General features: G+C 36.7%; 1 pseudogene; it reads left to right on the top strand.

Annotated features, from left to right (window-relative positions):
* The first annotated feature begins 2054 nt into the window (after window positions 1–2054).
* On the top strand, window positions 2055–3029 carry LOC114279459 (putative UPF0481 protein At3g02645 pseudogene; annotated as a pseudogene).
* The last annotated feature ends 10248 nt before the right edge of the window (window positions 3030–13277 follow it).

Below are 13277 nucleotides of genomic sequence, written 5' to 3'. Positions count from 1 at the left end.
CAAGGACAAGAACTCAGCTCACACACAAACAGAACAATTCCAAGGGCAGCAGCAAGTGATTCAGCAGACCATATCAGATGCAGATGCAGACCAACAACTTGTAACCAAGAGTAGATCACAGGCAGATGTAGACCAACAACCACCAGAATCCCAGAACAAAGCCTGACGGAAGATGCAGACCAACCCCATCTAGATATTGTATTGAAAAAAACCTGAAACACAAAATAGCAGCCCAGAACAATATATGAATAGGCGTCAAGGTTGCCTCAAGAGAGCCTAACAGCAGTCCAGATCAAATTTACTCCCAGAACAATATTTGATATGCCTCAAATTGTTCAGAAAGTCCCAGAAGAAAGCATAGAACACCATAACAGAAAGTCCCAAAAGAAAACATAGAACACCATACACCATACAAGCAGCCCTGAACATAACAACCCAGCAAAGAATAGAAAACCATCCAACCCTACATAATACAAATGTACTACCCCAACTCTAGCCCAAAACAGTAGCCCAAAACAGATCTGCTCAAAACAGAAAAGCATCAATATCAGTAGCCCAAAACAGATATGCTCCCCAAACTCAATCTTATTTGCCTTAGATTGGTTAAAAAGTCTTGTACAGAGAAATGAAAATCATTGAATCTATGTTTGAGCCACAGTGCAACTCTAATTTTAATAAACTCACATAGGTCCACTAATTGAGGCGTAGCAGATTCGAAAATGCACTCATTCCTAAGCTTCCACAGAGACCATAGAACAGCCAAGGGAATGACCTTCCATATCCATTTTTCTTTCCTGTTTAAATTCACACAATCCCACCAGTGAAGTATACCATCGACTGAACCTGGAAGAGCCCCCTACAACTCCCACCAATCCATCATAGCAGCCTAAACCTTCCATGCAAAATAACAATGCAGCAAGACATGAATGGATGATTCAGGCTCAGCTTTACAGAAAACACACAGAGCAGGAACATTAGCTTGAATCACTCCAATTTTCTGTAGAAATTCAGCTGACTCAACTCAGTTTTTCCATGCCAACCAATAGAAAAATTGAACCTTAGGAGGGGCAAATGAGTTCCAAACAAACTTACAAGAAATGAGAGAGGGACTAAGGGAGTCAATTTCAATTTTATAAACAGAGGAGATAGAGAATAGGCCAGATCCTTCAGCCAACCAGACTATTTTGTCCTCCAGAACAGAACACGGATCAGGTGTAGAAACCAGGAGTAGGTTGAGCCTACAAACTTCCCTCTCTTTCCACTCATACAACCTTCTTCTGAATTGAAAGTTCCAAGCCCCTGAATGTACCCTCCTGTCACACATTGATCTCAAGGTTTCCTCCTTCTCCAAAACCAATCTGTAAAGAATTGGAAATTCATCTTTCAAGCAAGAATTGCTGCACAATGTGTTATGCTCCAAAATAGCCTCACCAACATGGCCTTAACTTCCATTTTTGAATCAAGTTCTACTGAGCAACGATGGATTTCCCAAATCAGCAAAATCATTAAGAAAGAAGTCAATATTGAGATCGATATTCTTGTTTCGATCTTTCGTGTGCCTACAACTCTAACTGTTTCCAAGCCAGAAGCATACATCCCTCAACTCATAGGCTTGGGGCCTTATCACCATTTTCGCTCCGAGCTCTATGAGATGGAGCAATACAAGCTTGCTGCATCAACTAGGGTTCAAAAGCAATTCCAAAGTCTTAAATTCAAACAACTTGTTGACAAGCTTAACGAACTTGAATACGAAGTTCGTGCGTGTTACCACAAGTACTTGGACATCGATGGCGAAACCATATGTTGGATTATGTCCATTGATGGTTTGTTCTTGCTCGATTTTCTTCATAGCTATGTCAACAAGAATGATAGTCTTTCGTCATCGTCATCTACAACGGCTAGTGGATGCAGCGGGGAAAAAATTTGCTCATGATGCAATCCTTGGCGACATGATGATGCTTGAAAACCAAATTCCAATCTTTCTTCTAAATAAGATCTTGTGCATCCAATGTTCATTGTCGGACATTTGTAACGATTTGTTACCTTCAATATTGATGGGTTTTTGTAAAATTGTTTCTCGATTGAAACTTAAGGAAGATGTTCCTTTCTCTCAAGTTTTTGAGCATGCACATTTGTTGGACCTTTTGTACCACTTGATTGTGCCCAAGATAGAGGGATCCCACGAAGCAATAATAACCGACATATATCAAGAAAAGGGAGGTGCAAGCTTTGGTAGTAATTCTAGTCAAGTGTTTGCTAATCTTTGGAGCTTGTTATCAAGTCTAAATGTTGGTTTGGTGAGTAAATTTACAAGACCAATTAAGATGATATTGGCTTTCCCTTGGAAGATTGTTGCTAGTCTACCTGGGATGTCCAACTTAGCATCAAAGAACAAAGAAGACATCAAATCTGAAAATGAAGTTCCAAGTGATGAGGAAAAGAAAAAAATTCCAATAGTAGAGGAGATCATGATTCATTCGGTGTCACACCTATGTGACTTTGGAGTTGAATTTTGTCCTACTATTGGCAACATCACTACCATCAAGTTTGACGAGAAGTCTAAGATATTTTACCTTCCTGTCATTACTTTGAATATGAACTCTGAAGTGATCATAAGAAACTTGGTGGCATATGAAGCGTCAATTGTATCAGAGTCCCTTGTTTTCACTCGATACATAGAACTAATGAGTGGGATCATAGATACTGTCAATGATGCAAAGTTGTTGAGGGAAAAGAAAATCATCGTAAACAGCCTAAAAAGTGAAGCTGATGTCGCGAAACTCTTTAATGGGGTGAGTAAATCCATTCGACTCACAAACGTGTCTTATATTGATAAGACGATTGAAGATGTCAATAAGTACTTCTATAGTACATGGAGGGTTCATGTATACAAGAGCATGAAAAGGTATGTGTATGGTTCTTGGAAGATTCTTACAATTCTAGCAGCTATCTTGCTCACCTTGTTAATGTTTCTACAGTCATTTTGCGCAGTTTACAGTTGTCCTCATCTTTTCCACACGAGTAGTTAAGTGTGGCCAATCTTTGGGGTTTGCAAGTTGTCCTTCCATTGAGTTTCGATTTATAATGTTTATTTCTTTTTATTTTTTTTATTTCTTTTCTTTTTTGTATTGTGTTGTGTGTGTTCTTATTATGACTAATGAGTTTGTGTGTTCTTGTTGTGTCTTGTGAGTTTGTTTATATTCGTGTTGTCATTGTAACCAAATAATAGTCCTTAATGTAATGTAATGACTTATTATTTATCATTGCTCCATCATTCCATGTACCTGTGAATTAAACCATTGTTAATTTGTGTTTCTTTCTTTCTTCTTCTTCTTCTTCTTTTATTTTTATTTTAAATTTTTTTTATGCCTTTTTTTTAAAATTATTATTATTATTATTTTTTTGGTGGCGTATGTTTTTGGATGAAGACAAGAGCCGGGCCATAGAAACCAATAACACAGTTGAAACCTTTACTCCAAGGGATAGAATCATCAATAGAAATATTGATATAATTAATTTGAGACTTGCCCAAACTTGTGGTTAGTGATTACTGGATTCGAACATCAAAGATTTACTTCTTTTTTTAGTGGCAATGGAACTAAGTTTTTGGCTTCTCATAACATCAACAATAGAGCTACCCAACTAGAAATAATCAAAACAAAAATTCATACATAATTTGTATACATAATGGTTTGACTAATTATATACATTTCACTTCAAAATAAAATACTATTAAAAATAAATTTATTTACGATAATGATATTGCCACATCATTTTTGTTAAGTTTGTGTATGAATTTTATATATGTTTAGAATATTTTCTTTTTTAATTTTATAATATCAAAACTATCTCTTCAGACATTACAAATAAAATAAAATAAAATAACATTTATAAAATATTAGTTTCGTAATATAACATTAAACAAATTCTTTTAAATAATTTTTTTCTATAATTTAACAAAACAAGATAATAAATAATCAATATTACTTTTCTTTCTTATACTTTTTTCTTCAATTTATTTAATTCCCCCCTTCCCCCCTCCCTCTTAGCTCATGTAATATTTTTGTTCTTCTTTCTCCTGAATTTCCAAACATATTGATAATAATTGCTCACCACCACTAATCAGCAATCCGATTCGTACAGAATATGAATATTAGAATATATGAATATGGAATTAATCTTCCAAGGCAGACTTGGAAATTCTTCCTTACCTTGTGTTTTGCTAATGAATTTTGGTAGAAATTTATAAATAAAAAAAAAGAAAAAAAAATGTGAAATGTAACTATATTTCACTTACCTTTCTCATTTCTTTTTTTAAATTCTTATCAAAATCCATAAATCAAATATGACCTTATGCGATTCTTACTCTGGTGTTGTGAGTTGCATTTGGGCTAGTCCTAACTTTGTTTGAGTCCAAGGCAAAATTTAAGAAGTAGGATTTTCATATATATATATACATATATATTTGAGTTAATTATACTTTTAATTCTGGTAATTTCATTAAATTTCATTCTAGTCTCTAAAGTTTTAAATTGAACAATTTAATTCCTACACTTTAACTTTGGTTTTAATTTAGTCATTTCATCCAAAATTTTATTTATTTTGTTTCTACATTTTTCTTTTTTTTATCAGAAAATAAAAGGAAACTTTATTGATGAGATGATCAAAAACAAGAAACAATATACATCAATAAAGGAGGAAAGTGCAAAAAGCTTCATAGCTAACACTCCACAATCCCAACTAGGTTGGCACCAAGGAGGAAGCACAATCACCTACTACCACTAAACCCACAGATTGGCGAGAAACCAATCCAAAACATAGAAACAAAACGAAAAATAGAAATAAAAACCACCCAACCATACAGCCTTCCAAATCTACCAACTCTACCCCCAACAAACTCCAGCAATTTATAGCCCAAAACTACAAAAATCTCCTAGCAACACTAAGAAATTAACACTCAAGGTAGCCACAAACTGCACCAGGAATTTCCCTATGCACTCTATCAGATGAGCAACATAAAAAGCAACCTTCCACCAGCAGCAGACAACAGTATACAACAGCATACCAAACCAAAACCATGTCTTCAATACAGCCGTTGTATGCTGCGATAGGACAGTAGCTATATGCCTTACACCAGATCAGCAAAACTGAACAGAACTCCATCACAGATGATCACAAAAACACAGACAGATACTCTCCTAGCAACACTAAGTAATTAACACCCAAGGTAGCCACAAAACTTCCCCTTGCTGCCCTATGCACTTTATCAGATGAGCAACATGAAATGTACCCAAAACCATATCTTCTACATCAGCAGACCAAAACCAAAAACCATGTCTTATGTAGTCATACAGCAGATGTTGTATGCTGTCATAGCACATCAGCAAACCACATCAGCATACCATAACCACAGCAGCATATAACCATGACTTCTACAACAGCAGACCAAAACCAAAACCAAAACCATAGGACAACAGCATACAATAGCAGCATACCAGAACCACAGCAGCAATATGCCTTATACTAGATCTTAGCAAAACAGAACAGAACTTCAACACAGATGATCACAAAAACACAGACAGCTACTGTCCAAAAGCCTCAACCTGAATTTATGTAACCAGCAACAGAACATCAAAAACATTAACACCAGCAACAGAACAGCAGGATCAACAGTAAGCCTCAACCAGTCTTTATGCAACCAACAACAGAATATCAACACCAGCAACAGAACAGCAGCACCAGAACAGAATAGAACTCATACCGGAACAGTGGCAGCAGTAAAATAGAGCAACGAAATAATCACAGCAACAACAACACTACCAGCTGAACATTAAATACACAACCTTATTTGATTTGAATTGGAGACAAAATCTTGGATGGAATATAAATTACCATAAGAATGGTTTTTCAACCAAACTGCAATTCTAACCTTAATAAGCTCAATGATCTTCAAGAAGTTGAGTTGGGCACTATTGAAAACACAATCATTCCCGAGCTTCCAAATTGACCAAACAACAGCAAGTGGGATGACTTTCCATATTTGTAATTCTTTCTTCCTAAATTTTGTGCCAAGCTACCAATCAAACAAATCCACAACAGAGCCAGGGCAAACCCAAGAAAGACCCCACTAGTTAATGATAGAAGACTAAATTTTCCAGCTAAAGGGGCAAAGAAGCAAAACATGATCAGTGGTCTCCAAGTCAGATTTGCAGAAGATGCACTAAGTAGCATCCTCCCCTCTGAGCACTCCAATATGATGAAGGAACACAGTCGTTTTTACTCGATCTTTCCAAACTAGCCAAGAGAAGAATTGGACTTTTGGTGGTGAGATGTTATTCCAAATGAATTTGGGCATAAACAGATCAGGACCTCTGTTGGACTGCCACCAGCAGAACAAATCCTTTGCTTTGAAGACACCCTGAGATGAAGCTTTCCAACTCATTCTATCCTCCATTTCATGCCTTAATGATGACCCATTTCTCAGTAAAACTTGCATATTATGAACTGATTCATCCTCCCAGGCTAATAGAGGTCTTCTAGAACTGAGATTCCAGTTAGAACAGCTAGATTTCCTGACAATGAAGGCTAACAGAGATCCAATTTTATCAAAAGAAAGACTAAAAAGCCTAGGAAATTTAGACTAAAGGCATTCATTCAGTCCCTACCCAGATATCCCTCCAGAAAGATATGCTGGCCCCATTACCTATTACTACTTCTGAATTAGTCAGAAAGAAATTGAATAAAGTAAGATTTTCTAAAGCAAGGCCCATAATGTCCTTCCAAATCGATGAGCAAATAGTAATTGTGCCTTGAGAATGGTACCAACTACCTGTTCTAGTACTATTCTTGTTGCAGATTAATCTTCTCCAAAGAGCTTGCTTTTCATTACAGAACCTCCACCACCATTTAGCAAGAAGACGAATATTGACTTGACCCAAACTTCTTACACCTAAACCTCCTTGCTTCTTTGTCAGTGAAACATCCTTCCAACTAATCAGGTAAACCTTTCTTTTGATATCTGAATCACCCCAAAGGAAAGAAGCTTGAACTTTATCCACCTCTTTGATTACATATTTTGGCATTTTAAACAAGGAGAGGTAGAAAATTGGAAGGCTAGATAATGTGGATTTGATGAGGATGAGTCTACCGGCAAATGATAGAAACCTCTTCTTCCATTCTGGGAGTTTGCTCTTAAATTTGTCCAAAACTGGTTTCCAAGTGGCTTTCCTTCTGGGATTGGCAGCAAGAGGAAGCCCAAGATACTTTAAAGTTAGTTTATGATTAATGCAATTCAATGTGGATGGAAAAATATTGATTAAAGCCTCAGAGACACCAACACCACAAACTGTACTCTTGTGGAAATTTATTTTTAGCCCTGACATAATTTCAAAGCACCGAAGTATTCTCTTCAAGGTTGTGATCTCTAGTAAATCAGCTCCACACAAGAGAATGGTGTCATCAGCAAATTGGAGGTGAGTGAAGTGCAAGCTAGTGGGACCAGCAACAGCCCCTTTAATGCCTGGGACGTAGCTCGGAAGAGAACTCCCTTTTTGATTAGGTTTCCTCTAATTGCCATGGCTTTGACTCTCCTTGAAACTTTTCCAGGGCGTTTCATCACTGAATGATGATTGCCCCTGATCTCCTTTGCTTTACTGACTTCAGTCTCCAGCTTTGAGTGTCTACAATTAACCTCTACTGACTATAATAAAGGAAGATGGACATGTGAACTTTGCAACCCGAAGTTGATGGCTTCAACTGATCTTACTAGGCCCACTCCATTATGTACATGTGGACTTTGCAACCCAGAGTTGATGGGTACAATTGATCTTACTAGGCCCACTTTGTTAAGACCATGAATGGGTTGAGTTCTGGAGTGATTAAAATTATCCAGATGAACTGGGCCTAAAAACACTTCTGAGTTTACATTGGGCTGAGAGGATGGTGGCCCATTCAAGCTTTTCAAAAAACATGAAGTAGCCACATGGCCATCGACTTTTGGACTTCTGCCATCATCATTGAGATAGTTGCAATCTGACAACAGTGCCTCATCCCTCATGCATGCGCCTCCAGTATTGATTGTTCCCAATCCACTAATCGTCTCATGTATTACCAAGATAGCCAGAAGGCTATCCTTGTCTGCCGTATCAGCTTCCTTCTTCTGAGAAGATGTACATCTGTCAACTCCCAGACTCTTCACCCTCTCCAAGTCATCACCAATTGCCACATCATCATCATCTTCTCTAAGGGGCACACCATTATGAACACAGTGGTCAACGCCTCTGTTTATACTAACAGGGCTATCGTTCCTCAAAGGATTAGCAGAGCTGCTTGGATTTTGCATAACAACTATTTGTTCCTCACAAACTCTGATATGGTAAAGTTTGCCTTTGCAGTCCAAAGTTATCACCTGGTTAATGCAGTTCAAAACTTTGGTTCCTATTTGAATTTTTCCACAGCAAAGAGATGACATGTCAAGAGTAGCTTTATCAATCTCAATAACATCACCCCATAACATGCCTATATTTTTAAAATTCTTAAAACTAAAATGTATTCTCATTTTAGTTCAAAACTTTGGTTGAAACTAACAAATGTTTCAAATTTGTTAACTTTAATCCAACTTGAACGGAATGAACAAATTAAAATTAAATTTAAAATATAACAATAAAACTGTTCAATTTGAAACTATATGGACCAAAGTAAAATTTGATTGTTTTGAAATTATTTTCATTCCACAAATGTTAAATTTTTTAAAAGGTATTCACTAAAATGAGAATACATTTCCCATTTACCATTTTTGTGAGATTTTACCATAAATTTATAAAGAAACCAACTGAAAAAACAAAGTCTTATAATTGATTAATAACAAAATTAAATAGGTGAAAAGTCCGCTAGGTGTTTATTTATTTATTTGGTGACAAGTACAATTTGGAAAATATTTTTGTGAGAAGTATTTTTGTTATTTTTGAGGATATTTTGTTTTTAAATTTTATTAACAATTATCTGTTGAATTTTCATCTGTGTGAAATTTTATCTATTGAAATTTATCGCGTGATCTATTGAATTTTTACACCTCTATTTTTTTTTTTTTTAGGCCAACCCACTGTTGGGCCTTGCGGGCTCCCTCCAATTTCAAGTCAGGCCACATGGAAAAATCTCAGCCTAGGCTCAGGCCCAAGTCCACTCAAAATCGGGCCATGTCACCGGGCCTAGGCTTAGGTTTGGGCCAAGTCTAGTTATTATTATTTTTTTTTTGAAAAAAATTCACTAAAATCTTATTTGTTTTCACAAGAATAGCTTGAAAATGATATTAGGCCTCGGGCGGACCTTGGAGTGGGCCTTGAGCGGGCTGAGCCCCAAAACACACAGCCTAGGCCTAGGGTTATAGGATGGGCTCGGGCTTGTGCTACGTGTAGGTCACGGGCCGATGGTCTAATTTTACATCTATATTAGAGGTATGAATTCGGCCTGGCCTGCCTGGGCCTAGGCTAGGGTCGACCCATAGTCAGTCCTTGCAGGCTCTTGTCAATTTCGAGTCTAGCTCATATGGAAAAAGAGTCGACCCAAGCCGAAACCCACTCAAAATCGGGCCACGGGTCGAGCTCTTGCTAAGTAGTTAGGCCTAGGCTTGGGCTCAGGCTTAGGGCAGACCCAACTATATTTTTAAAAAATCACCAAAATTTTTTTTTCCCAACCAAAATAGTTTGAAAATGATATTGGGCCTCGGGCGGACTGGACCTGGGAGCGGGGCGGTGAACCAGACTAGGCCCCCAAACACATGGCCTTGGCCCAGGGTCATGGGCTAGGCTCGAGCTCAGGCCTAAGCGGGCTGGGCTGCAGGCCGATAGGCCTATTTTACATCTCTACATACAACTCTTTTCTCTTTCCTTGATCTATTGAATTTTCATGTGACAACAGTAATAGAATTTTTAAAAAATAAAATCACTTTATCTGTGAAAGCAATAATTAATATACGTAATGGGAATCTATGTAAATTTATAGAAAGAAGATTTGCCAAATGTTCACAGAGGAAGAGATGGATCAGAGTATGAATGTATACAAGTAGAAGCATACAAATGAGACAAACAAATAATAAAAAAGAGGAAGGAATCACATGGCAAGGTGATCGCAAACAATGAAAGCAAAAATTGTTGAGAACTTCATCATCAGTTACTACAATTCCATCTTGAGGTAGACACACAACTAAGGTAGTGTCACTAGATGCAACGATCGTTTCCATTTTTTGCTCTAAAAAGCATTACCAGTCCCACTGTAAATCTAAAGCATTCATCACCAGGAGCAAAAAAGAAAAGAAAAGAAAGGAAATTAGGGTTTCCACGAACAAAATAAGGTGTTCATCGATACTACAAATTTCAACAACGGAAAAGAGAGAGAGAGAGAGAGAGAGAGAGAGAGAGAGAGAGAAAGTTTTTACGTGCTCTCGAAATAGGGTAGGTGCAGGAACAAACCTCTCTCTCTCTCTCTCTCTCTCTCTCTCTCTCCTCTTCCCAAATTAACTAGTCGTAGAGGCCGCAGAGTTTAAGCCCTGGCCCTCTGCATCGCCCAGATCTTCCAACTCACCTGCGAGCTCGGCCACTATAGCGATGGTTTGGTGATTGGTTATGATGCGTTAACTTCGCCGAAACTAGATTTGTCATGACCCGAACTCATGACCCGAACTCACCCCTAGAGGTTTGAATCATAACCGGCCAATAATTATGAGATTACCTATGGTCTTAGACAGAATTCAAATTATACTTAAATATATGGGGCCAGAAGCAAAAGTAGAATAATAAAATTTGTCAAATGAGCTTATGCATAAGTGGCATGAACAAAAACATTTTATATGTTAACAACTCACATCTGATCATATATATATATATATAAATAGTACACATATCCAGAAATCATTCCACACAAGTACAGAATATTATCTTACAACACTTAAGGGATAAAGCACAAAACGTGGTCAAACATAACTGACAAAAACGAAAGGAACAAAACCTCATCCAAGAGGCGCTTTAGGGTTAACTTCACAAAACTCGGCAAACTTCAGACTCCTCTAAGGCTGGGCATCTGGCTTCTCACCTACATACATATATATATAATGGAGTGAGCTAAAACCCAGTGAATAGCATCGGAGTAAAGAGGTTATAAGAATAAGTTCTAATACATAACGTAATTAATCTCATACATAAATTCTTGTCATAGCGGAACAACCTGGGGTCCAAAACATAACAGAATGACCTCTGGTCTAACATATACATAAGTACAGAATGGAACAGAGTATACTTAGAGGAACGACCTTGGGTCTAATCCATTACAATTGTATAATGACCATTAGGTCCACACATAACAGATATCCAGACTTATCAGATATTCAGAACGACCTTGGGTCCATCTTAGTAACTGTACAGAACGACATTGAGTCCATTTCAAATATACGGAATGACCTGAGATTCAACATATAAATTCTTATCCCATTAATCACATTTATAGATATTATATAGTTCAGACAGATAGATGGCTAATCCATAACACAAAATCATAGGTTCGGGAAAACTTACCACATTGGTAACACTTAGAAAATAATGTACATGAAAATATCATTACTAAGATATTACTCACAATGATTTAGTTGTCGACATGCCCTCGTGAATGAACCTACACAATTTGTAACATACACACATTGAATTAGATTGCTTAATCGAATAATCCTTTAACTTATTCAATTCTTTTAAGTCTCATTCTAATTCATTGATTCATTAGGGAGGCCCAAATCATGCCTAAGAATGCTTGGAAGGAAGAGAGGATGCAAATATGAACAGAATATGACTTTTCAAAATATACTGAAGTAGGGCACTTAGCTCGAGCGCAAGATTGGTCGCTCGAGCAGACCACATGGTTTGCAAACGTGCTGGATGGTTCGAATCTAGGCTCGATGGTCACTCGAGCCAAAGTGAAAAACAAATTGAGGTCGCTCGAGCAGTCACATATTTGCTCGATCTATGTGCAATGCTCTGCAAAAATATTGGATGGATTGTATGTGTGCTCAAGCAATAACTTGGTTGCTCGAGCTGTGAGGCCAAATTTTGGGTTTCAAAGCTAAACGTTTGAGTTTCCAAACACCTTTTCAAAAGCTAAACTCATGCACGACTTGTTCTTTAAGCTTGAAAACTCTTCAATAGACATAAATACGTGATCATTTGCAAATCCTTTATTCAAAACTCATCAATTTAGCAAAATTGAGCTCAGAACCTTTGTGCATGTAATATTTTCAAACTTGTTTCTCTTGTACTCTTCAAAATATGAACTGAACTCTCATATTCATGAAGTAAAACTCTCGAAGCTTTAGAAATCAATGATGTACGGTCAAATTAGCTTCCAATTCAACATGGATAACAGAATTCAAACTCAAGATGGCAAAACTTAAAATAATCATGCATGCATGTAAAGCTATTACAATTTTTCATCTTTGAGCCAAATCCTTTCCAATTATTCATAAACAAGCACAATCTCTTCTTAATTACATGAGCTAGATGAATTATCTTTCTGAATTAAAGGTTAATTCCTTACCTGGAGCCTTGAATTACACCTATCCTTGCACAAACTTGAGTTTCTCAAGCAAAATCCTCAAGTTCTTCTTCAATCTCTCTCTCTCTCTCTCTCTAGATGAGAGTTCACTCTCTCTCTACAAAGTTTCTCCAACAAGTTTCAACTCAAGAATGAGCTTAAGGCTCTCATAAAACATATATATATATATATATATATATATATTTATGTATATATTTGTGATTAGCTTAAGTTAAACAAGCTTAAGGATAATTAATCAAGGCTTAGAACAAATTAAACAAAGCTTTATTTAATCAAAACTTAATTTTTCTGAACTAAATCAAATTTTAATCAAATTTTTCAATAGGCTGTAGAAATTATTCTATCCCTATTAAACTTATGAATTTTGGTTTCTAAAGTCATTAAGGCCTTCAATTTTGAATTCAAAATAGAAATCATAAGAAATATTCCAACAATGAACATATATACATACAAAATCACATTAAACACATAAGTAAAATGCAAAATTAAATTAATAAAGACATATTATGTAACAGAGTTGTCACAGTCTTCCCCTCTTAAGAAGTTTGGTCCTCCAAACTTGTGTTACCTTGGGTCGAAAATAACTAGGGACATCTTTGTCTTATTTAATCTTCTTTCTCCCAAGTTGCTTCTGTGCCATAGTGTTCTTTCCATTCTACTTTAACCATGGGGATTACTCTATTCCT

Source organism: Camellia sinensis, chromosome 4, assembly GCF_055761805.1.
Source record: "Camellia sinensis isolate YWXY chromosome 4, ASM5576180v1, whole genome shotgun sequence".
Lineage (NCBI taxonomy): Eukaryota > Viridiplantae > Streptophyta > Magnoliopsida > Ericales > Theaceae > Camellia > Camellia sinensis.
Note: the sequence above shows the minus strand (reverse complement) of the source record. Positions and strands in the feature narration are given on the sequence as shown.